The 24,816-nt window shown below is 45.2% G+C and overlaps 1 protein-coding gene across 9 annotated transcripts in view; it reads right to left on the reverse strand.

Annotated features, from left to right (window-relative positions):
* The window catches only part of dmd (dystrophin), a 306,195-nt gene that overhangs the window by 274,629 nt on the left and 6,750 nt on the right, over nt 1-24,816 (reverse strand). Inside the window, exon 1 of one of the 9 annotated variants that reach the window (XM_054743060.2) lies at nt 16,386-16,405. The exons of the other annotated variants lie outside the window; for them this stretch is intronic. The gene's annotated coding sequence lies outside the window, so the exon portion shown is untranslated. Of the gene's footprint in view, nt 1-16,385; nt 16,406-24,816 lie in introns of those variants that run through there. 9 annotated transcript variants of the gene reach the window in all.

A 24,816-nucleotide genomic window follows, 5' to 3' on the forward strand; every position in this document is an offset into this window, starting at 1 on the left:
CTGTATTCAATGATGGTTTGGTATGTTTACTAGATGAGGCCATCACCATCTGCTCATTACACCAGACAAGAAGTAAGGCTAAGATAAGAACGCATGACAGATAACTAACCTTGTCCCTAGACTCAGAGACTCTGCATCTCAGAGCGTGTGTTTCTGAGATTCTTGGTAAGTTTGGTCATAGATAACAGCGGGTATATAAACCAGCCGCTCTGCTTTCTCTGCAGTCGTGAGAGCAAGCTGGAGACTGGCCATCTCTTAGCAGATCTCTAGCTCAGAAAGATTTTAACACGCTGTCGAAACCTTAAAGCTTTTTGCATCTGCGAAGCTGAACAACAAGATAGTTTTCCTGCAGAACAAAGCGACTAAAACTCCTTCAGAGCTGATTTTAAGACGCTTGCTTCCATTCATCTATCGTTGTGACCCGGAGGCATCTGAGGACTGATTTGGTCGCATCGAGGTTTCTCTACAACCCAGGTGCAGTGGGGTCGTCGGCTCCTGGACATCTCGGATCCAATCGGGGTCTCCAAATGGGTGAGGTAGACACAACGAGATAGCGTCTGCATGTGGTTCTGATAATAGCAACTTAATAGTTTAGGTGCAAACCAAATTATTTTATATCCAGAACGCACGTTTCTGAAGATACGGAGATTCCGATTCATCATCTCATATTCACACATAGTTTTCAGACACCCATCTTTTAGTTCCATCCACTCACAGGATAATAGTTTAAACCATTTGTCAAGTCTTAATTGTTTGTAAAATAAATTCTTATTTGTTTGCAAACACTGACTGGTTCTTGAATCATAAACAAAGTGCGAATGATCCCTTAATAATTATAAGAATCATAGAACCTTCTAATTAATCATCCTAAGACCAAGCAAGGTGATATTCTAAAATTAATAGAGTATCACAGCTATTGGTCACAAGTAATGAGAATAGAAATAAATAGCTTTAAAAGCTATTTATTTAGCCCCCATTACTCTACTATTTCCCATCACAAGAGGCAGCTGGAGAAACTGAACAGGAACAAGGCTGCAGGTCCAGATGGTGTCAGCCCCAGAGTACTGAAGGCCTGTGCAGAGCAACTCTGTGGGATTCTGCAGCACCTCTTCAACCTCAGCCTGGCCCAGGAGAAGGTTCCAGTCCTGGGGAAGACATCCTGCCTTGTTCCAGTTCCAAAGAAAACTCGCCCATCAGTCAATGACGACTGCAGACCAGTTGTCCTGAATCCCACATCATGAAGGTCCTGGAGAGACTCTTGTTGGTCCACCTGAATAAGCAAACTAGGACATATCAGGACCCGCTGCAGTTTGCTTATCGCCATGGAGTTGGAGTTGAAGATGCCATCATCAGGACGGAGGTGAGCATGCGCTGATGCTGACGGCCGAGCACCGGATACACGGCAGCGTTTGAAGCAGATGGCAGCTCGTTAACAAACATCCACAATTAAGACGCATTTTCGCCTAATTTATCTACTGACAACTCAAAAATAATCGGGTAAGTATAACTCACTCAACCTGGAGGTAAGTGAAGAAAATTTAGAAAGTTTACAAAACTATATTGACGGAGTTTTTGAGTTTTTCGTTATGGGTCCTAAGAAATCAGCAGCTGAGCCCGAAACACCTGGGACCAAGAGGAGCCGTCCTCAGGACTCGCCTGAGGCCTCATCTCCCCGTAAGGACATATTAGAATTATTAGATTCCATAGATAAATGACTTCTGGGATTTGAGGGGCGACTTCATCTGCTCGAGGTTCTTCACCAGGAGTTTCAGAACCTCAGAACATCTTTGGAGTTCAGCCAAGAGCAGGTTGAGCGGCTCGCTGCTGAGAACGCGTCTCTGCGGGAGTCCGTTTCTTCCCTGGAAGAGGGAATGACACGGATCACCCTGGACAACAAGATTCTGAAGGAGACGGTTTTGGACCTTCAGGCCCGTAGTATGAGGGATAATTTGGTGTTCGCAGGCCTGCCGAAGCAGACAGGAGGGGTGGAGAACTGTGGGCATACAATAAAAAACTTTCTCCAGACCCAAATGAAGATACCCGAAGAAACGGTAAAAAAACATCACCTTTCACCGGGTACATCACCTTGGAGCTAAAAGAGGGGACAGCAGAAGACCTCGTCCCATCGTGGCTAAATTTGAACATTTTAAGCAAAAGGATCTTGTTAAAAGCTACGGAAGAGAGCTCAAAGGAAAAGACTTCAGCGTAAATCACCAGTTCCCTAAGGAAATTCTGGATCGGCGCCGAGTCCTCTTTCCGCTGCGCAAAAACTTTATCCAGGATGAGAAGAGAGCTGTCATCTCGGTGGATAAGCTTTATGTGGACAATAAGCTTTACAAGGAGCGAGGAGTGACTGACTGGCTGTATTAGCCCAACATCAGGTCAGACATTTATTATTCTTATCAGGATTCACTGGGTTTGATCACGTCAGGATTAAAACAGCTGCTAAATCCGTATTCTAGATGATAAGATCACCTGTTCATCACCACCTCGCACCCCTACCACCTTTTCTTTTTAGTTATTTCTTCTTTTTTAACGTGTATCTGTATTTTCCTTTCCTCTCTTTACCTGCTTCTGTACCTTTACACCTGTATGGCACAACCACACAACTTTCCAACACTTCGTCAGACTCAGCACACACGTACACACACACTCTTTTTCAAAAGTTTCAGATTACTCTATAAACTGGTTAAAATCCACAGTTCTACCAATTAATTTCTCTTTTGTCAATTTACTTAATACACAATTGGAGTCAGGGAATATCACATACCTGGGAATTAATGTCTCTCCCAAGATAGCGGATCTAACCAAACTAAACTACATCCCACTTTTAAAGAAAGTGGAAGATGATCTTGCAAGATGGAAATCCTTACCAATATCACTCATGGAGAGAGTTGCTACAATTAAAATGATGGTCTTACCCAGAATAAATTACTTATTTTCAATTATCCCAAACAAACCACCAGCTGACTGGTTTAAATCTCTGGACTCAATTACTAAATTCCTTTGGCAGGATAAACCTCCACGAATTAGCTTAAAAACGCTTCAGAAGACCAAAGACAGAGGAGGACTGGATCTACCCAACTTGCATCATTATTTCTTAGCCAACAGGCTGCAATATATACCAAGATGGTTGCAAGATAACCCACTAGATGAGTCCTGGTTAGACATAGAACAGACACTTTGCAATACGATAGAGCTTTCAGACTTACCATTTATTAGCTCAAGCATAAGAAAACATGAAAGCTTCAAAAGTATTAGTATCATCACCTCTCTGACAGCATGGTGGGAGTATCTTAAAATGACAGAGTCTTCACTAGTAACATGCAGATGCATACCTATCTGGAATAATCCTGACATTTTGCAAAATAATAAAATGATGAACCTTCCAGACTGGAAAAATAAAGGAATCCTATACCTGGGACACATATATGAAGGATTGGACTTCATCCCATTTAATAGAATAGTCTCCCAATTTGGAATAGATAAGAATAGCTTTTTAGAATATCACCAAATTAAAACTGTAGTCAAACAAAAATTTAAGCTCAATAAAATAGAATTACAAACACCACCAAGGGTATATGACTTTTATAATCTCAAACCCCCCAAACTACTGTCTAAAGTATATAAGACACTGTCCAAAATAGACGATAGAATAGTAATCCCTATTGAACAATGGGAGGTGGATCTATCAGTCAGCTTTGACCAGAACTTCTGGTCCCAAACTTGTTTAAAAACTTTTAAAATGATTAGACACCCCAATTTACAATTAATTCAGTACAAAATTCTACACAGAGTACACTATACAGGTCATCGGATGTTCAAGATGGGGTTTGTGTCGTCTGACACATGTACACACAGCATTCCTGACAATTACATTCATGCACTGTGGTCCTATCCACCTGTCCAGGAATTTTGGGATAGAGTATGTGAAGATCTGTCAAAGTGTCGGAAATGTCATATCCCAACCGCCCCCTCTCTTTGTTTACTGGGAAGCCTGGACGATGTCCTGTTTGAAACATCTTTGGCTCACGTAGTTCTGACTGCCATATGCATCGCTAAGAAAACTATCCTCTTGAATTGGAAAAATAGATACTCTTTGCATCAACCAGTATAGAAATCTTTTGTTAGATCATATTACACTTGACATAGCCTCTGCTTCCACTTCAAATCAATCTCTCTGAGCTCCTTTGATCGGTTCCATCACATAGCGATGACGGGTGACCATTGATATTGTCCTGCGGGATGATGTGGGTGAGGGGGTGGAGGGTCTGAGTTTGGAGTAGGGCTGCAAAAACGAATCGATAAATTCGATGAAAATCGATTACTAAAAGCGTTGGCAACAAATTGCGTCATCGATTTGTTGTGTTGCGCAACTCTCCCAAAAGCCCCCTTTTAAACGCTTTTAAAAGGGAGGGAGGAGTCCTAACTGTTGCTGCAGGCGTGTTGTGAGAGTGCAGTTATATACTGGTTAATATATTTTTGGGTTCAGTTGCTTTCATGTGGCCAGTGTGAGTCTATTTGGGATCACTGGAATGATCAGCAGCATTTCTTGATGTGACTTTATGGCAGTTGCCCAGGGCATCATCGCAAGGAGGATGGCATTCATTTACTTTTGTTTTATTTGGTATTTTTTCAGTCATTTTTGGAAATAGTGATTAATTTTGATTAATTCACAGCCTATGTTTAATTACATTTAAAAATTAGTTGTTTGACATCCCCAGTTATAATAAATGTCTACAGATGAGATCAAACAAAACAGATGAGAATTCCCCTTAAAGAGCAAGTCACCCCCAAATAAACTTTTTTTTTGCTGATAAACTATATAAATGAGTGTCCAATCGTGCTGCAGACACGTGTCGTCAATAATTTGGCACTTCAGTGCATCTTAGTTAAAATTTAAATATTCTGCCTAAAACTGGCAGTGTTGTGCCGTTGTCAGGTAAAAACTCTGCACTGTATTTTAATTTAAATCTGCCACCGCTATTGACTAAGAAGTATGCTATGATGTAAACTGGTACATTATGATGTCACAGTGCCGTCGTGGGCCTGAGTGTGTGTGTGTTTGTTAGCAGCTCTGCCCTCTCGGTCTGCCAGGCAACAGCATGTGTTGCATTTTTCAAACATGAAGTGGGAGTGGAGTTAGACTCTGGTAGGGGTTGACTTGCTCTTTAAGCTGTTTAACTTGGACCAAGCATTTTAGGTCACAGATAGGTGTAGCTTAGGGTCTCTGTCTATACACCTTATAAGACAATTTAGGTGATGGCATGTTGTTTTTCTGCTATTGAACTGTTTTCTAATAATGTTGTGTTTAATAAAGTGAAGGAAGGAGAGAAATAACGTTTCCCTAGCAGTTTTTAAAAATGTCCCCATGTAATCCGATTAATCGATTAATCGTGTCGAGACCCCATCCGATTCATCGATTATCCAAATAATCGTTTGTTGCAGCCCTAGTTTGGAGTATCTAGATGTTCCTTGGAGGTAGGTTCACTGGGGGTGTCTGGGACTGGAGGGCCATTTTCCCCCTCTGGAGTTGCTTGGGTTGCCTCGGGGGGTGGACTACTAGCGGTTGTGAGTTGGGCGCCTTGGAGGTCTTGGCGGTGGCTATGGGTTACTGCCCGGCAGCTGCATTGCCCCTGGGCGGGTCTGGGTGGGGGCCTGGGGGCTCGGGGTGTGGGGGTGACCAGCCCCGTGGGGGGATCTGGGCGGGGCCTTGGGGGTCGGGTCCTGACATGTATGCTGCCGGGGAGAAGGCAGGAACATGCAGCAGTGCCTGACTCGGGTTCAGGGGCCTCTGGTAGACCTTGGATCCTCTGCTGTCCCATCACAGGGGAGGGGGATGTCCAGGAGGGGGAGGACCCAACCTTACCTGGATGTCCTATGTATTTTATAGTCCAGAAGTTGGGCAAATGCAGGGATGGGCATGGATATTCTGCTGGGGTGGGGCTGGGTCGGTGCCCTCGGACTCCGTGAGGCTCTGTGATGCTGCTGCTTTGGGCCCTGGCAGGATGGGCTGGGGTCTCCATGCTCTGGGTGGCATTTTGACAACAGAGGTGCCTATTGGGGCCAGTGGGGGAGCTGGCTCCCTGGAGGGCTAAGCTCAACCAGCCATTCCTCCCCGTCCCCACACATTTCTCTCCTCCTGCTCCCTCACATCATCACACAAACATGCACATAGGACCTTGGGGGGTGGACAAGTCAGGGAGTGTGGGTATGGACCCCATTTCCGCATTCCTGTGGCAACCTGCCCCCCAATTTTATCTGCACCTTAAACACTGCCACCAAAGACATTCCACGCAAACACACACTTAGGGCCTTGGGAGTGAGCACATCCAACGGCATTTGGCAGGGGGATTTCTCAGCCTCATCCCAAGTGCCGGTGCCCACTTCCAATTTTAAACTACACTTAGACAATGAGGTCTGTGAGGGGATGAGGAGTGGTGTGGTGGCATCAGCTGGCGTAGGCCAGACGATGCCTGCACTGCCTGCTCACCACAGCCACGAATACACCTCCTCAACATGCACCAACACTGTACTGGAGCAGGCAGAGGGTGACTAGGGGTCTTAGCACACCTCTGTTGTCGCTTGGCTTCCCGGGGCTGGAGGCTAGGAGGGGGATCTGGCCGTCTGGCTGGGGTCTGCGTGGTGGGTCGCTTTGCTCGGCGTTGGGCAGGAGAGCCTGCTCATCAGCACCCTAGCAGAAAGGGTCGATTTCTGGGAACCGGTGATGGTTGTACTCTTTGTGCAGCTGTACAGGGACCAGAGTGAATAGGGTGTGTATGGGGAGTATGAGTGGGTGTCTGGCGTGCATTTTTGTGAGTCTTAGGTTGTATGTGTATGTGTGAGCATAAGGGAGGGTAAGTGACTGTGTTTGTGTATGACTGTATATGTCAGGTGGAGCCTTTGACTCCTCCCCTCTCCTGGGACTTCTTTTGCTGCTATACATCTTCACCTCCCCTTCCCCTGTCACACTTGGTGTGGAGTCTGGTGCCTTGGTCTGCCTGAGTGTTCGCAGCTCCCGGGTCAGGAGGTTTAAGATTTTTAGCGTTTGCCTGATTAATCCCAGTGGCTGCCTGGTGGAATCTGGGTCCCTGGGCTCTGTTGAGTCCCCGGCGGGGCTGGTCGCCCCTGGGTCGCTGGGTTCCGGGCTCGGCCAGCTTGGGGGTGGGAGGCTGCAGACGGGCCTGTGGGCTTGCCGCTGATAACCCCCGGGACTCTGCCGGCTGCTGGTTGTGGCCCCCGGGGCAATCCTCTGCGCCTCTTGAGGGGGGCAGGGGCTTTTCTGGTCGCAGTCTCCCTGGGGTCACTGCACTCTGGGGCAGCTCCTGAATCTCTGGGGCTTGGAGCTCCTTCCATCTCCTACGCATCTTTGGGGGGCAGATCTGTGGCTCCTCACACTCTCTATTGGACGCTCCTATAGAGAAACCTTACATATACAAGAGCGGGTACGCACACAGGTGCTCACATGGTGCTCTCATTAGTATCGACTTGGGCACGTTCGGCTGTGGTTGGCACTTAATGCACTGTGATTTATTATCGTGATTGTTCAGTAAAACAACGTTGACTTTATATTTTCTCATCAGGTTGACACAGTGATAGCTTGCTCCTGTTGTATTGCTGTGTGTCCCTTTTCTCTTTTCTTTTTTCTCTCTCCATCTGCAGGTCTAGAAGCAAACTCCTGTTCATCATTGATTGTTTGTTTTTGTGGAACCCCCCCCCATTCCTTTTGTCTTTTCCTTCCTATCAGGCGTGACATTAAAAGCAGAAGCTTTGATGCTCCACCTGAGAGTAAATCCGTAAGGCTTGTCACCAGCACTCAGACATTAATTCTGTTTGCTTCACAGCCAGACAGGACAAGGTAAAAAATAAAATAAAATTAAAAATAAATAAAGGAAAGGTGCGCCAGATGCGTTGGTTTTACCCAAAGATTGATGTTTTTTTAAATATGGGCGATTTTGAGATTTTAAAAGATGACGATCTTTACATTTGGAATCGACATACAGATAAAAGTAAATGCAGTAAAATAAAATATATTTAAATAAATATTCATTCGTTCTTTGACAAGCACAGTGAGAAGCATCAGATGGATGAAGGAGCCCCGGGTTGCTGACCGCTGCTCTGGGGTAACGATTAGCAGGTATCCAGTACATGCATGGCAGCCATTTTTAACATGCGTTTGCGTCATTAAACAGCGAGTACTTCATGGCACTACGACTGGAAAGTCAGAACTGCTGCTGCTCCAGTTGGTTTTACTATCTCAGGCTCCTCAAAAGTGCCAACGTCTTCATAAATAAAGATTTTTATTATGAGTAAGGGTTATGATCAGCTCTTTCTACTGGGACCAGTCAAACTAAAGTGGTGGGTGATATCCTTACTCAGGTTGTCTAACGGTCTCACTGATGAATGGTGTCCTGTGGACATTTCTACGATCCGTCTGCTTTGGTAGGTGGTGAACTGTCTTGTATGAGTATGTCAGTGCCTACTGCTGAGAATAGAACCAGAGTCTGCTGTAGGTATTGTGAAGGTCTGTTAAAACCGTGCCTTTGTTGGCTGCTAGTCTGATGAACTCTGCTGTAGAAATCTACTCAGATCCACACACTGTGGAACAAACACAAAGAATTGCTTTATAAAGGAATTAAATGTACTTCTTGCCTAATTTTCCCGTAATGACTCCATTCAGCCAGCAAACCCTTGAGCAGCCTCCAACGGACAGAAGTGAGCGTGCCCTCCAAGGTGCAAACGCCATACAAGCTTTATTTAATCCGTTTGCACGAGGAAGATGTCCACACTGTGTTCTGGGATCAGACAACAGCAACGCCTGAGCGTGGTGGTCACTGCTGTTAGGAGTCAGATCGATTGTCCTTGAATATTTCATCAGCTTTATCGAACCAGACCAATGAAATAACAACATGTAGTGGTTCCGACTTACTGACTGCTGATCTCTTACTAACCCTAACCCTACATGTTCTGGTGGTTACTGCGGTTGTCTGTGTTACCATTAAAATCTCATTTAAATTAAAACTGTGTGTGTTGGCCACTCTGGTAAAAAGCTACTATTATTATTATTATTAATAATAATAATAATACAAATTATTATTATTATTATTATTATTATTATAAGTAATAATTATAACAATTATGATAGTAATAGCATTTATAATAACAATAACAATAATAATAATAATGCTATTGATATTAATATTTATAATAATAATAATAATGATAATAATGATGATGATGATGATAATAATAATGATAATAATAATATTGATAATGATAATTACAACAATAATAATAATGATGATGACAATAACGATAATAATATTAATAATAATAAATATTATTATTATAATACTGGATAAAGCAGAGGCAGGTGGAGATGTATGCACTTTGACCATTATTGTAATACAACAGATTACTTGTGATGGAGGGAAGCTGACAGAGGCAGTTGCTGTGTGCTCAGATTACAGAACACTTCTCCTGAAACTGTCCTAATCAGATTTTACTTTTCAATCTCATGTGCAACGTCTCTCAGGTTGTGTGTGTGTGTGTGTGTGTGTGTGTGTGTGTGTGTGTGTGTGTGTGTGTGTGTGTGTGTGTGTGCGTGCGCGTGTGTGTGTGTGTGCGTGCGTGCATGTGTGTGTGTGCGTGCGTGAGGGGTCTTTTGAGGGTCTTGGTGCCGCCATAATAAGCGAGCTGTCAATACAATCAATGCTTCTGCCAGCACACATGCGTGCACAAGCAACCACTAAGCTATTCATGGCTCCATTTTTATCCGGCGCTGTTCGCTCGGCTCGACGGACGCTTGTAGGAAGTCTCTCATCCATCCGCCTGCCAGTGCTCTATCCAGCCATCCAGGAACTACCACAAAGAGGATGAATCCAAGTCATTTATGCATCTTCTCACCAGTTGCTCCCTCTCTGCCTTTCTCCTGCACCCTCAACACGTTCCTGTTACTTTCTCCAGCTTTTGTTTTCACCACACACATACACTTACACACACACACACACACACACACACACACACACACACACACACACCAACAGCAGCAAGCTCTAATCAAAATCTGACATGTAATCGTGGGGAGGGAATGTGTAACCCTTTCCAAAACTGCACAGTTGTGCACCAATGGCGATTAACCCTTTACCACACCACCAGATACCCTGACACGGCTCCCACAGGCTGATCTCAGATCAGTTAACTACCTTTCATTTGTGATAAAGGCTCAAACGGCAAAGAGGTCAAGTGTACCACGGGTTTAAAGAGCTACGGAGGCAGAAACCTGCTTCTTCCTGCTTTTTAAACACCTTTTAACAAGAAGCCAGAACACTCTGCTTGTGTCTTGGGACGTCAGCGACCAGCATCCTTAGCCTGCATTCAGAAGGTTTCCAGGAGAAAACAGTCTTGTTGATTTTGAGAGAAACTTTATCCAAATTCTCCGACAGTTAGGTATGGTCACAGGTGTCAGGTTAGGATGGGTTTTAGTTGGCCCAACTGATGGAGAGGACAATAAAAGGATAAAACTATTACATTTCACTAAAACACAAGTTCATCTGTTCAGCAGGACTCCATGTAAGGCTGAAGGCATTCATCCCACTATTTTCCTCTGGGATGTTGCTACAAGCATCTACAGCGTTCCTGATTAAAACTCACTCTGAGGAGCAGACGGATGGAAACTACTCAGCTACAGAAGCCCCGAAGGCCAAAAGACCCACATTTTAATTTGTCCCTCTCAACCATAAAAGTAATTTACAACTAAACAGATTTTATACATAAAATTATTTTGCTGTTCTCTTTGTTTCTTCTGCATGAATAAAAAAGTATTTGACGCAGGAGTTAGTGGAATTAAACGTCTCACACTTCAGTTCTGCGCTCTCAATCCCTCATACATCAAATGGTTATTCCTGGCAGGAATGATCCGTTTCAGGACTCTAAGGAAAACAGCCTGTCTTTCCTGAAGATCCTGATGACGTTATGATCATCCAACAACAACCTCTAAGCTTCCTGGTTTAGTGTTTCCATGTGGAGGCTAGCTAAAGCTACAGCTACAGCTAAAGCTAAAGATAAAGCTACAGCTAACTATTTCTCTGTTCTAATGATTTTCATTCATTTGGAGACTCTGGTGGCTGACGCCCTGATGGTTATCCAGATGCTGTCTGACTTTCATCTCTTTGGTCACTGAGTCCAAATATTTGCTTCCATCAAACTCAAAATGCTCTTTTTCTCACCGTTAGCTGCTGTTGCACCAAACTAGAATGTGTACCGAAGGACAGCAGGAGCCTTTAAGTTGCTGCTGGAGTTTTCCTGTCAGGAATGCTGGATGTTTCATCAGAAATCCATGAAAGTGATTGTTTATCGTGTACTGCAGTGGTCCGCAAATGGCGGCCCACGGGCCACGTCCGGCCCGCGAGTCCTCTCTTTGTGGCCCCCAAACCCCACGCACCCCCCCACTCCTGACGGCCGACCAGGAGGTGTAGGATAGAGCTGAGGAAAATAATCAAATAATCAATGCATGAGATGAGGACATAAACGGTTGTGCATCATAGAAGAGTACCATCATAATCAATTATAGTGGAATGTAGTTTTGTTATTTTTAACGGCGGCACCAGCGCAGCATCCAAATCTGTCAGAGTGGTGTTCTCCACATTTACCGGGTAGGAAACTTTGGTCCACCTTTATGTGGTACTGCAGGGCTGAGCACTGGAGTTATAACCTGAGACCGAACCGGAACCGAATCAGCCCGACCGGTTCTGTTGGATTTGGGCCGTAAATTATGTTAATTGAGCGGGTTGTCGCGCTGCGCGCTCTACTCGCTCGCTCAGTGACTGAGACAGAGAGAGGGGGGGGTTTGACTGTCTGCTCACACAAGAGAGAGGATCGGAGGTCGCTCCTCCAAACACTCATTATTATTTTCATAATTTCATTATTGTTTCTCCTGGAAGTGCTCAGTCAGACTGAGTGTTGTGATGTCGGGAGGTCCGGTCTTGGGGAGGGAGCGGGGTGAGTGACGGCGGCTGCAGCGTAATCATCCGTCTCTTTTATTTATGGACACGGAGAAGTTAAAAGGAGAGAGAAAAAGAATATAGAAGTTCTTGTTTCACTTTATTCCTATCTGCTCTTACAGCCAGCAATCCAAACAGCGGCAGGCCTCCCCGGCCCTCTTGCTTGTGGGTCTTTTTTGTGTGTGGCCCTCGGACCATTATAACTGAGGACCCCTGGTGTACTGTGATATAAGTTAGGAAACAGCTCGGTTTTGTCGGCTAGAGCGCGTTCGCCAATGAGAGGCGTTGCTTTGGGCGTGCGTGATGCACTTGTCAGCCACTAGGTGGTGCCATCAGACAACAGAAATAATCTGGACATCTCCTTTAACGGGTTACAGGCTGCAAATGGGATCCTAGTCCAGTTTTGTAGCATAACAATCACTTCCTGAGGCAGGAAAACCCTAACTCAAGCCAGATTTAGCACTAATTAGAAAGCAGCTGCAGCTTCAGCTGTCAGGGAATATCAGCTGCCTACATGTTGTCAAGTTAATGTGATTTATTACTCAAAATGCCATCATGGAAAACAGGGTTAGTGTAACACACCCATTTGGACCATGTCTAAAACATTTTAATAAAACCTCTAGATTATTTGTTTGTCTCTTTCCTTTATTATCCATCATTGTGACTAAATCAGAAAACTATTTTCTAAATAAATCACAAGAAAACTATTTTTCCTTCGCTCTGTTTCATCACCTCTCTGCTCCAACACATAGGCTCACTCAGTCACGGTGGGTCCCTCAGGACATGGCAGGGCAGATTAGGCAGTGAGAGAGTTAGGGTGATACAGCATCACTTACAATGGTTTAACAAATGCTTGGATGGTGACGTGCCCCCCCCCAACCCCCCCCCCCCCCCCCAGCAAGCCATCCACCTGCCATCTCATCACCCCCACGTTACCATCAGCTACCCTGGCATGACAAACCCGCCATGACAAGTGGCTCTCTGCCCAGCAGCAGGCTGGTCAGATACCCACAGGCGTGGAGACAGACAGTAGAACGCGTGAGTCAGTTGGAGGACATCAAAAAGAAAGGACAAGGAGGAAGAAACACAGAAGGTAAGAGGTGCAGGTACACAATGGCGTGAAAAGACAGATGATGCAAGAGCCAGAAGGAGGGGAGGGGGGATTATGTCCGTCCTTGTCCAAAGTAGATAATCAGGTGAGTGAAGTTCAGCCGACTCAGTGCACCTGGTGCTAAGTAAGCACCTGGGGGGGGACTAACCGCGTGACACACATCAGCATTATTATACCACTAGCTTAGAGCTGACGTTCATACCGACATGTTCACCTCCATATTAGTGAGAGAGACTTGATTTAGAAGTCAGGAGGTCAATACACACCCTCCTGGGAAAGACGCGACTTCCTGAAGGACCGGCTGACTTACAACGCTAATTAACGTCCGGAGTTCCAGTTATTCTGGGTCGGAGGGTCAAGGCTGCAGAGAAGTGACAAAGACAGTGCATCGTAGATCCCAGCTGAGATCTTCTGCTGCTGTGGGATCGCAACAACAAAGACTCACATTCATACGTGATCTCAACCCTTTCCTTTGGGCCTTCACCTATCTGACTACCAGCAGCTACATAAGCATGACCTTCCTCCAGACACAACACCAGCGGACGATTGGTGTGATGAGTAAACCCGCTGTGCGTGGAGTTGTCAGAAGCAGGATGACCTACGGCTCTACGTTTAGATGGTATTGTGTCCATGATGGAAGCTTTCATGTGGTTTCTCTGGTCTGATCACCACCATGAAGGATCTAGGCGTGTAGGTAGTTACGACCAAATCCAGCACCACCCTGACACCACCACTGTCAGCAGGCTTCTGTCTTCTCACAAGAAATAATAATAGTCATTGGTTGGTTTTCAGGCCCATGGCAGGATTAAACCCTGCTCTGGTCCGTCATATGGTTCCTACGGTTGTCTTCCTCCTCTTATTGAGATGTTAGGGTTCTTTATGCTATTGTACGACCCTCTGTTAGTAGCCAGGCAAATTTCCTTGCTTAGCATTAGCCAAACATGACGTTACGAAGAGAGGAATGACACTCGGAATAATAAATGAGTTGACTTGAAAAGATCAAGTCATCCAAATATTTGTATGCACTTTGTTGTTATTTGTCATCAAAACAAAAATGTCCGATGTCTCAAAAAGTCTATCGATAATAAATAAAGCCAAGTCATTTCTTGATTGCAACACACTTCGAGTATTGTTTTGCTCCTTAGTTCTCCCTTATTTTGCTTATGGTGCTGAGGTATGGGGGAATAATTATCAATGCTCCTTACAGCCTCTTTATATATTGCAAAAAAGAGCGGTCCGAATCATAAATAAGGCTGGATTCTTGGAACACACAAAACAACTTTTTTTACAATCAAAATTATTAAAATTACAGGATATAATTAAATATCAAACAGTTCAAATTCTTTTCTAAGCATTTAATAAACTTCTACCAAATAATTTACAAAAGCTAGTTATAATTAAAGAGCTGTCACATAGTCTAAGGAGGGATAAAATATTGAAATTACCACTGGTGCGAACAACACGTAAAAGCTTTTGTGTGTCTGTGTGTGGGATTAAAATATGGAATAACTTAAAGACTGATCACAATGTCAAAATATTCAGATTATTAAAGCACACTACAGAAGAACAGTTTGGTTAAAATACATTACAAATGAGCGATGATGTGAGTAAAGGTGTATGGGAATATATAATTAATGATATTGACAAGAATTGTTAAATAGTCTAGACTACCATTATTATTATTGTTATGATTTTCTTTGGTCAAAAGGTTGTTGAATTTGAGCTTTTTCTACTTACTAACAGTTAAATTATTAGTGAAAAATAGGGGTGGGCTTGAATAAGGTTGGCTTCTGCCCACTCCCTGTCGAACATGCCTACAACAAAGTCAACTTGATTTATTATTGATTTATCTTGTGAGGTTTATTATTGATTTATATCCTGTTGTTAATAGTGATGTTATTGGCATGTTGAAAATAAATAAATGATGATGATGATGATTAACTTTTTATTACATGTAAACAAATAAACTTCCAGCCTGGACCTTAAACATCAATGTTTACTTAGATTTAGACCCAGTTCACAACTACAGTGGTCTAAAAGCACAAAGCTGGCTTCCCTACAGATAAATGCATGGTGACACCATAACGCTGGTGCTCCAAGTCGTCAGAACATCAGGATGCCTACAACACTTCGGCTTTGCAGACGTCCCTCTCACACATGCTGTCGGACTGGATGACTGTACAGGAGGGAGATGGAAAGGCCTTTACTTTCCCTTTCATCACAACACACTTGATTTTTCAACATCAGGCGGAGATGTTATCGTCAGAGTGTGAAATGGATCTTCCATCTCTCATCCCTCAGCAGCCTTACTTAAAAGGCCCGCCTCAGGTGGAGCAGCAGCCGGCGGGCGGCACTGGACCCTCCACCGGCCCACACATGGACAGCTCAGGGGAAAGGGACACGGACGTTTGTCTGCTGCTCACGTTGGGTCTGTGGCCTCTGGGGCTGGCGTCGGAGAGCCTCGGCTGACCCCATGCACACACTCAAAGGGCCAGAGCGAGTCTGTGCTGACACACAGATAACACCCGGTATGGTGGAACCACTGGTCAGCTGAAGCGTGGGCTCTGTTGGGCCCCACGGTTGTTTCTGGGACCTAGCAGACCTTCAGCTTCTGCAGGTGCTGCATCCCTGTTCTAGTGGTTCCAGAACATATTCCACCAGAACCTGTTCCACCAGTTCCAGATCCTGTTCTACTGGTTCCAGAACCTGTTCCACCAGTTCCAGATCCTACTCTTCTGGCTCCAGAACCGGTTCCACCAGTTCCAGATCCTGCTCTACTGGTTCCAGAACTGGTTCCACCAGTTCCAGATCCTACTCTACTGGCTCCAGAACCTGTTCCACCAGTTCCAGATCCTGCTCTACTGGATCCAGAAGATGCTCCACCAAAACCTGTTCCACCAGTTCCAGAACCTGTTCCGGGTCCAGACACAGATCACAGCTCCTTCTGCAGGGGCTTTTAGTTTTATTGAAGTTGACTCAGAACCTCTGAACTCCATCTGGGAGGGGGAGGGGCCTCTAAACTCAGGTAGACTTCACAGGTGAGCTGCTCCTGTCACACATTACCTACAGTCTTCTGAAGACACGCACACGCAGTGCTCGCGCACGCACCCCCGTGTCACTAGCATGTCTCGTGTAGCATCATTAGCCGAGTTCCTGTCCTCAACATCAAAGTCCGCGCGACACTCATCACCTTCCACCAACAGGCGCGTGCAGCGAGTGGCTGGAGCGCGCGCCTCACCTCAACTTGTCTAATTGTGAAAACGCTCTCCTACCTGGAAACGTGCCGTTCCGTTCTACAGGCTCGCTTCGGTTCCCCCGAGCCGAGCCGAGCCGCTCTCCTCCTGAACAGGTGAACAGTGGAGGTAAATCTCCTAAATCCTCCTAAAGCCGCGGGTAACGGAGCAGCTCCTCCTGCCGCCGCACGGATCTGACGCTGCCGGTGAGGTGTTCCAGGGTCCGAGGTTCTCCGGTCCCGGTGCCGGTGACACACCGCTCCAGACTCCTCCCCCTCCGGTTCCTAAAGGCTTCCGTGGTCCAGAGAACAGGAGTCTGCATCCATCCAGCCGCTCCTCCTCCTCCTCCTCCTCCTCCTTTAGCTCCGTCAGAGGAGCAGAGAACCTCAGAGTTGATTCACTCATTCATAAAGACTCATTTTTTCATGAAAAACAAGGTGTTGACTTTATAAACACTGTTGGGTTGTTTTATTGTAGCTATGGAATTACACTCATGTAATCCAGAAGGTTCAAATGGAGGCAGCTGGACTTCTTTAGTTTCTTGGAGACGTTCTCTTCTCCTCCGAGGAGCGTTGTCAGTTCTGACTGGAATATGGGAGTCAGGCTTATAGGCTGTAGCTGTCTGTTGTTGCTTAATGAGCAGAAACTACTCCGAGTGCCCCTCTTTGTCATCTTCAAAGATTTGAAGCTAGATCATAAAACGAGCAAGAAACACATCCATTCATCCAAAACTGGACCACCATGCCCTGGATGACTGTGAACCTTCACCAGCATAACTCCATTCACGTGGCCATCTAAACAGAGTGCATTAAATAATAATGACAGTTATTATTATCACAAAGTGCTAGTCTGAGTTCAGTTGGAGCTGTAAAGATCCAGATGGCTTTTATCAATGGTTCTGAGTAAAATGTGTGACTACACTTAAATCATGAATCCTGCAAAAGACATGGAGATGTTCCCACCAGCCAGCTGCTGGAGTCGGCTGTAAGGCAGGGTGCACAAGAGGAAAGTGTCTTTTTGACTTTCTTAGACTAAAGTCAGTCACAAGTGTTCTGTAAAGTAAAGTCAACCACCTGATCTGAAGCAACATTAAATCAGCTGTGGGGAACAAAGAAAAGAACCTCAGTGTTACCTTTGACATGTCGGTCAAATCCCACGTTAAACAGGTTTGTAGGATTTCCTTCTTCCACCGCGCACCACAGGCGCAAAGGCACCATCATCCCATGTGTGGCAGGAGTCTCAGAAAACTTAGAAGAATCTTCTTTGAGCATCCCAGTAATCTAAAGCCCAGCAACACCCTCAGACATAAACGGGTCCACCCACACAGAAGCCCAGTGGTGTTGTTTGTGCAGTCTAACGTAGAGGACTGTCCAAATCTTCACATCGGGGAAACTAAACAGCGTATCTCACAGGGGCGTGTCCAGGGAGTGGCCTGGGGTAGCACATGCCACCCTTAGAATCTGATTGGCCACCCCAGGTGCCACCCCACTAAGTTCCCGTTTAAATTGACTGTACATTGTCGACAAAAGGCTTGAGTTGTAAACTCCAAAATAGTGTGTGGTTGCATGCACATTTCACCTTGTTTTCTAGCCCAGGTGTGTAGTATTAATATTACTATTAATATTTTTTCATACTCACATACATAGTATTTAGAATCCCACTCAACTCCAGTTGGTGGCAGTAATGCAACAAGAAGTGACTTGCTAACCACCACAAAAGTAGAAGATGAAGAGGAAAAAAAATATGGTGATTGTGTAATGTGAAACTCAAAAATTCACTAGAAAGCAAATAAATAAATAAACGATTTGTGTAAATAAATAAATAAGCATATCCATTGGTGCCACCCATAAATAAACAAGTGCCCCACATGGGCCACCCCATTTTAATAGTCCTGGACACGGCTCTGGTATCTCATTGAAGACTGTAGTCTGTCCACCTTTCCACTGCGACCTAGGTCCTGTACTGGCACAACTCTATCACACAGCATGACACAGATGTTGTGATGGGTTAGGGAAAAACCAAACCCACACCCGTGTGCACAAAATGGATACACAACCACAGCTCTTAACCCAGGACCCTGATTAACTACTATCATGATGAAAAACACAAGTGTTTCATGAGAAGCTTTGGTGCTCGATGGTGAAGAGCAAGGGGAGCTAACTGTGGACTTTCTACACCAGAAAGACCTGACCAGGCCAGGCAAAGCCCAGCTAGATGCTCCATCCAGTTAACACCTAATCAGTCACCTTTGTGGTTTCATCTCAACAGAATAGGATCTGAAGTGGCAGAAGCAGAGCAGCCTCATGGTTTATGACGGATAAACTTCAATAAAGGAAATTCTTCCCACTCGTGTTTCAGCTAGCTGGATGCTTGCTAGGCTGTTGGGTGTCATGATGGATGGGGTTCATTTCAATATGGTTCCAAATTAGTATAGATGACTGCATGATGAAAGGTGGTGTTGTGGAAATAAACCCTCTTCCACAGATTCGGGCTTTGGAAATCAGCAGCAATCATCTCAGAGTTTCTTCTGTTTGGAAAATATGTCAAATTTTCTTTTTCCTTCTTTCTTGGAAGGAAATCCTCGTTTATCTTCTCAGCATCACATCTTCTGAACTATGTGCTGTCTTTAACACACACACACACACACACACACGCATGCGCATACACACACACACACACACTCACTACACACACACATTCACTAAACACACAAACACACACTCTCACTACACACACACACACACTCACTACACACACACACATTCACTACACACACACATACACACACTCTCACTACACACTCACACACACACGCACACACGTGCACACACACACACACACACACACACACACACACATTCACTACACACACACACATACACTCTCACTACACACTCGTACACACACACACATACACACACACCCTAAATACTTAATTATATGTAATAATTAACTTGACATCAAGCAGAAAGGCATCACAAGCCTCCAGCACCAGTTTGTTTACGGAAAGCCTGAACATGATGAAATCTAAAGGAAGGACAATCATCTGGTGGGAGGATCTTCACCGGGGTGATCAGGGCCACCAGATCTCCACTCAGATCTGCTAAATGTTACTTCTCATAAATGCAGCTCATTTCCTGGGTCTGCTCCAGCTAAAGCTATGGTTTCCAGTCTGGGGTTCATGTCGGTGCTGAGGTTGTCAGGTATTTGTCAAAATGACATTTCTAAAATCCTGCACTCGCGTGGTTTAACCCCTGAGCTGCAGAAACCACTGAAGCACACTACCTACATCCCATCACCTACCTTCAATAATTCATGGTGATCAATAGTTTCTGATTAGTGTTCCTGTTACATATGAGAACAATGTCTTTATATCTGACTGTTATTTTATCTTCTTACCTGTTGTTCTTTGGTGTAAAGCTAACTACGTGCTGCTGCCTCTGGGCCAGATCATCGTTGGAGATCAGAATGAGTTCTCCATCCACTCATCTGGTCAAATAAGGCGGGCTTGCCCAAGGACACAACAGCAGCATTCTCTGGAGGTAGCTGGGATTGAACCTACAACTTTCTGATTACTGGACAACCCCTCTACCTGCCGAGCTCCTCCCGCCCAGAGAGAAGGGGAAACAGCCGGCTGCTACCACGTCTACTTGAGGACAAACTACCAGAGTCCCAAAAAGAAAATCACCCTCTGAAGTCAGCATTAATGCTGCTGCAGATACGGATTCAGACGATGTTAACGACTTCAGATGACACCAGAAGGATGAAGCTATTTGTCTGCAGCAGCAGGAAACCCATCTGTCAGGAGAAAAGAGCAGTAGTGTGTAGTTCCAGCTTATCAGCTGTGCTGACAGGATAATGCACTAAGTGGTGTGGAAGAAGCAGGCTGTGTGATAACAAACATCCCTGGGGAGTCAAAAGGTCATGAGAAACACCTGAAAAGTGTTAAGAACAGATTGTTGTTTACAGCAGGGAACGTGGAGAAAAGGTGACTCACAGAAGAACCCACTCCTCCTCCACGGGGCACAAGTGGCTTTCTGGTTATGGACCAGATTTCAGGAGCGCTGTAGTTTCTCCTACTGTTACCAGCGACTCTCATTCAGTGACTGGACAGAATCCAAACTGCAAACAGGTCTGGCGATTAGCTGGTTAGAGGAAACACGTCCAGCTCATGTTAGGCTGGTACAAACTTCCAGAACACCACTCGTACCAGACGTTCGTACGCGAGTATTGGACGCCATGACCCGTTCTCCCATCAGAACTAAGACCATCAGTCCTGTTCCAGCACCATCACACCTGCCAAACCTGACCAGCTCAACTAATTCCTACAACACACTTCCTGATCCCCAGCAGCCGGGAACGCCTGCCAACATGGTGCATACAGCGTGGGACTGGCACATGGTCCGCTAGCTAGCATATGCTTTCATTTACAGCAGACACCGCGTGTCGTTAAACACCACCGTGTCTCACAGCCTCTCTCATTGGCTGGCAGAGCAGCTGGGGAGCCAGGGTGTGTGTGTGTGTGTGTGTGTGTGTGTGTGTGTGTGTGTGTGTGTGTGTGTGTGTGTGTGTGTGTGTGAGAGAGAGAGAGAGAGAGAGAGAGAGAGAGAGAGAGAGAGAGAGAGAGAGAGAGAGAGAGAGAGAGAGAAAGAGAGAGAGAACCAGCTGGCTGAAAATCACCACAATCTGCTGCCCAGTTTTGTTGGCACAAGTCTCTCTCTCTCTCTTTCTCACACACACACACACACACACACACACACACACACACACACACACACACACTAAATACATAACCATATGTAATTATTTACTTCAAATCAAACATAAAGACAATTAACTGTTGAATTTGGTCACAGATACAGAAACTGAGGAGAAAACCAAACATTGAGAGAGCTGCTGATGGGGGAGACGGCTACGGGATGAGACAAGGTTCAAACGTGACAATAAGGATTATCACACTAACAGGAGAAATGGACTGATCTGTGGAATGTCTTCACACACACACACACACACACACTCACACACACACACACACACACACACACACACACACACACACACACTTCTCTGGTCACCAGTGAAGCCGCTGTAGCTTGTCCTCCCTCTTCATGGAGAAGCAAAACCATTTTCAGGTCATTACCTTAATTTATTACAATATTTAATATTCTCTCAATTAAAATTCACTTATCGCCTTTTGGGACTTGAGAAGCAGGCCATTAAGGGGCTGCTCTGGTATGTGTGTGTTTTCTTTGTGAGGAAGCCCATTCCGTCTCCTCCTAAGAAACCTCCACCAGCTCCTCCCAGGCCCTCCCTCCACAGCAAGTTTCCAGGGCTTCCAGCCTAGTTTTTAACACTTATTATTGTGTTGAACCAAAGGGCAACGTCTGATTTTAATAAGCACAATGTCAGTATTTTAAAAGGCTAACATTTGTCATTTTTAGGTTGTTCCTGTGCGTCTCCCTCTTTAAGAGGAGGGGACCGACGGATACATGAACGTTTTTGTATGCTGAACCAACTTGAACCACGGAGATGAGATTTAACATGCCAAGCCCTAGAGATCCAAGGGTCTACCTGCACCGCAGGAACCCCAGGGAGACAGCCGCCAGAGAAGCCCAATTCCCAATGATGAACAGGTACCCAGTACCCAGCAGGTCTCGCCCAACACAGAGCAAAGTGACACACCACCTCAGACCCCACCCAGATGACCAGCTCCCACTCCTAACCTCTGGCCCCGGAGAGCTAACTGAGAACAGAGGTGTGATAAGACCCCTGGTCTTCCTCCATCAGCTCCAACGTGGTGTTGATGTTTAAGTTCATTCTGTGGTGGGGGGGACAGGATTGTCTGGCCTACACCAGCTGACGCCCCCACACAACCCTGCATACCCCCAGAACCCTCAGTGACTAAGTGCAGCTTAAAAATGGAAGTGGGCACCGGCACTTGGGGTGAGGCTGAGAGATCCCTCCCCACCACCACCAGGTGCCGCTGAGTGTGCTCACCTCCAAGGCACTAAGTGTGTATTTGTATGGAGTCATTGGCGGAAGTGTTTAATGTGCAAATTTAAATTGGGGTGCAAGCCGCCATGGGACTGTGGACATGGGAACCATACCCGCACCCCCTGACTTACCCATACCCCAAGGCCCTATGTACATGTTTGTGTGGCGATGTCAAGGAGCAGGATGTCACGTTCCAGCAGGAAAAGCCCGGCTCAACTGGCTCGCCAATGAAGCTAAAAGTGTTGCCATGACCAGTGTGTTCATATAGGTCCATCCTTGTTCACAACACTGATCTGTAACTACTGTAATTTCACTGCTGATTTAAACGCGATGCAGCTAAAAGGAATAATACAAGAAGATAATGGGAGGACATTTCCACACAGTGACGGAGACAGACTATTTATTCAGAAGGTTAGATCTGTCCTTCAGCGTTATTCTGAGGCCCTTCGGCTCCAGGCCTTCATTTATTTATTTATGTAGAAGACTGGATGCTTCGGCTGTGTGACGGGAATGAAAATGCAGCACTGGAGCGGGTAAACTGTAACTGTGTCCGATCCCAGGTGTTTGTCTTGTTTCTTCACGTTGGTACGATGTGAAGAAGAGGAGGGTAATGAGAGAGGTCAATTCAGAAAAGGTACTTAGCAACTCAATTCCCTTGATGTTTGATCAAAGGACAAAACTGGAGTTAAGATCCTCGAAGGCTCTAAAAACTAAAAATCCCTGCATCAATCAGGCGAAAACCTGAAAGGGTTTTTGTCTGGGGGTGAACTCCTCATTCAGGTCAGCACATGGACAGGAAGTCTCAGGGACGATGTCCTCTGCTTTAGTTTTTTAATGTTTTCTCTGTCTGGGTCAACAAGCAACAGCTAATATTTACCTGAAGCCATGGAAATAATATTAATGATACAGAAAAAACTTTAAGTTGATAAATGATTGAGAAATGATCGATTCCCTGAATCCAATTAGGATTATTCTGACTGAACCTCTAAAGAAGATAAAATATTTTAATTAGTCCAGTTAGATTATAAGTTCTTTTTCTGTGTCCTCTCACATCAATCCGGTTTGAGCGTCTGAAGATGTTCAGTATAGTTATGTTTATCATTTTCACAGCATTGCACCTAACAAGCTAATTTGACACCTGAAACACTGAAACTGTCTGAGTCTCCCAGCAAAGCTGTCCTATAGGTGGAGGGTGAGCCGAAGAGGATTCACAAGACCAGGTGGGTTACTGGCACCTGAGGCATCACCCTGAGATTGTGTAGCCTGTGGAGTATTTTGTGGGGGGTGGGGGTGGGGGGCTGACCGTTTCAGTCCCTCGCTGTCAGTCTAGTCGGGGTTCAAAACTCAAGATCCAAGAGGTCAAAGGTCAGAAAGTCACTTGTCCACGAGGGGTAGCCTCTGTGTGTGTGTGTGTGTGTGTGTGCGTGCGTGCGTGCGTGTGTGTGTGTGTGTGTGTGTGTGTGTGATGTAAAAGGCTGTTTAGGACCAAAATGGGATTAAAATAATCTGAAGAAAGAGCAGGAAGAGTGAACGGCAGCAGGAAGTAGAAGTGAGGATTAGCAAGGGGGCCAGTAGATCATACGAGATGGATTCCCAGTGTTGTAACTGCCTGCTGTAATCTATTACATGTCTGTAACTGGAACATGTAACTGTAACTTCTGCTGCCTCTGGGCCAAGACTCTGCGGAAATGAGCTTTCTAATCTCAACGGGACCTTCCTGGTTAAATCAAGAATAAATAACAGAAGGAAGAGGCTCACTGAGCCGATGCTAATACGTCACACGCTTCCTGTTCACAGGAGCTGAATCATGAAGAGAAGATACCTGATACCGGGCTTTTTAAACAGCTTAAAGATTATTGTGACAATCAGAAAAGCTCAGAGAAATGAAGATGTCCTAGTGTGACCCGGTGGATGTTAACTCGTGCATACTGCAGGTGAATCATTTAACACAGGGGTGTCAAATATACGGCCCGCGGGCCGTATCCGGCCCGCAAGCGGGTTAAATCCGGCCCACGAGATGGTTGTGTAAACTTTATTTTCATACTTTTCAATGTAGAGTGAAAATAAACTTATCTTTGTGAGCAAGCGTTCTCTGTAATGAGTATAAATAAAACAAAGCTGTGGTCAAGGCTCACACAAGAACTTGAATCCCATCCTGAAGTTGGCTGCTACTCAGGATGTGACTTCTGATATTGATGTGCTGGTGAAAGCTAAAAGATGTAAAGTAAAATGAGTCAAATATACTTTAAGTGCTGCATGAAAGTGATCTAGCCATGTGATCTGTAAGCTCTTTGAATCAATAAGGAATGTTTATTTATTTATTGATTTTTCTTTCTTTTTTTTCAAATTTTCAAGTACACTTCAGGTGTTGTACTATTTTGGATACACTGTCCTCAGGCTCCAGCCTTGTTTTATATTGATTGTATTAAAACAAAGAAAACAATCTGAAGTTGTTTTAAATTTACCGGTCTGGCCC

Source organism: Nothobranchius furzeri, chromosome 14, assembly GCF_043380555.1.
Source record: "Nothobranchius furzeri strain GRZ-AD chromosome 14, NfurGRZ-RIMD1, whole genome shotgun sequence".
NCBI classification, from domain to species: Eukaryota; Metazoa; Chordata; class Actinopteri; order Cyprinodontiformes; family Nothobranchiidae; genus Nothobranchius; species Nothobranchius furzeri.